This window comes from Etheostoma cragini, chromosome 8 (genome assembly GCF_013103735.1).
Source record: "Etheostoma cragini isolate CJK2018 chromosome 8, CSU_Ecrag_1.0, whole genome shotgun sequence".
NCBI lineage: Eukaryota > Metazoa > Chordata > Actinopteri > Perciformes > Percidae > Etheostoma > Etheostoma cragini.
In genome coordinates, this window is record NC_048414.1 from 502398 (window position 1) to 504604 (window position 2207).

The following is a 2207-nucleotide window of genomic DNA, read 5'->3' on the forward strand; positions in this document are numbered from 1 at the left end:
CACACACACACACGATGAGCCCATGGGTGTCAACGGATTTATGACAGAGATAAACATGCTGCCTGTCTGTGTGTCCAGTCACAGAAATAATCCCTCATGTTGCTCCAGAATTAAAACACAATGCAGTATTAAAGACATGGATTAAATAGATAGATAACTTTAGGTTAAATCAAAGGGACAGCCTCCCAGTTACTGTAAAGTATAATTTAAACTATTCCAACTGAAGTATTTTTCTTCCTAGTAACTAACGTAGGCCTCCAATCACTGGCTTATTTAAGCTATCACGCTGAAAAAAGGGTTTTTATAAGCCTATATGTTATATTATGAGAAAGATGTAGCACCAACAGCAAGAAAAGCCTAACTTTAGCATTAATTGTGCTGCAGGATATGTGGTTTTACTAAGCTGGTAACCCACTTTTAGGGATATTTATGTCATGTGCATGTACGTTAGCCACGTTACTTATCTTTGGACGTTTGCCTGTTATGTTTTGGGGTCAATACACAATGCTTGCAATTCTTTAAAATGCTAATGTGACCTTAACGGATGGCTAATTGCACACGACACGTACAGAAAAAGAAGAAAGTTGCAAGCACAGCAGTCCCACGGAGCTAGCTAGCCTAGCTACCGTTAGCTGAGTTAATAGCAGTGGCTAGCTCGTCGGCCCTGGATGTCACTGCCCTGCCGCCAAGCTAACATGCACACCAATAACGTCTTGTAGTGGCCATAGCTGACTTATATCAGTTTTAAACGGAGACATTAGCATTCACTTAAGAGTACAACTTCGAATAATATGAAGGTATTACGTCCAACTTGTGCGGCTAGTCCCGAGGCCCACCGTGGCCCGCTACACGGCTAACTAGATCCATTATCGGACGCGATGCAGCTCGGCTACAGCGGGCACATTCGTAAGCGTTCTCCCTTCGCGATCAACAGACCATTTTAAAAGAACTACACCCGCATTTACAGCTGACATTATAGACATCAAGTCACATATTTACCCTATGACAGTGTACGTATCATTTACGTATCTGTTGACCTAGCGTCTTGTTTTTCGTGTGATGGACAATTACCGTTGCGGCGCTTTCAGCCTCCCTGTCAAACACATAGATCCATTATCGGACAAGTGTTTATTTTTTTATTAAGACCCACTTTCCCAGCATTTTCCCAGTTTTGCAGCACAACTACAGTCATTTTAAGACAATAAGGAGGTTATATGTCAAGTCGAATTGCTGATAATGACTTCCTAAAAGGGTACAATATCTTTTAAAACACGTAAAGTGCTGCTTTCAACGGGCGGTTGGTTCATTTCAAACGGGCACTGTAGCGTAGCAACGAGCTAAGAAACAGACATTAAACCGTTACGTTAGACGTTAAACTCAAAAGTGTGACTAACAGTTACAAAAGCAGTAAAACGCACTTGTTAGTAAGGTTAAAGTGAGCGTGATTGTAGTGGTTAACAATGTTCATGTAAAAAGGGAAACAAGCGGGTGAGACAGGGACGTGTCCGATGATGGACTCAGCCCCCTTAGCTCCCCGGTCTCCCCAGACAAAGACAGCAGCTAGCCCGCTGAGCTAACCCCCGGGAAAGCTAGCAGGCTATCCCGCGTTCACAAAAACTGGATCCAAAACCCCCCAAGAGACTGGCTTCAACATGTCCACTTACCCCGTTTGAAATCCCTATCCGACCAAGGTTCATGTACACTCCATAGGTTCCGATAATCCCAGTTAAAAGAGTTAAAACAGGCTCCCGAACTGGGGGGGGTAGAGCAGGCAGACCAGTCAACGTGCTCCCAGTTCACTGGACCGCAGCCATCACACGGTCACATCCCGGAGAAAGCTGGAAAGCAGCGGGAAACGCCGACATTTTGGGGTCGCTTCTCGAGCCCGGGGGACAGTAGAACTCATCCCAGGTATTCCATGACTGGATGTGATATTCCCAGAGTTCCCGGGTCCACGGTGTCCCCCCGTTAACAGACACACGGACAGCAACAGACAGAAAAACAGCAAGTGGGGCTAAATGGCTGTTGGGTACAATGCAACCAAAACCCGGATCACTGGATCGGCGGAGTCACTGGACCTGGACTCCCTGGATTCGGAGTCAGTGGACCGCGACCTCCTGGATCAGCACAGTCACTGGACCTGGACTCCCTGGATTAAGAGTCACTGGACCTGGACTCCCTGGATTTGGAGTCACTGGACCTGGACT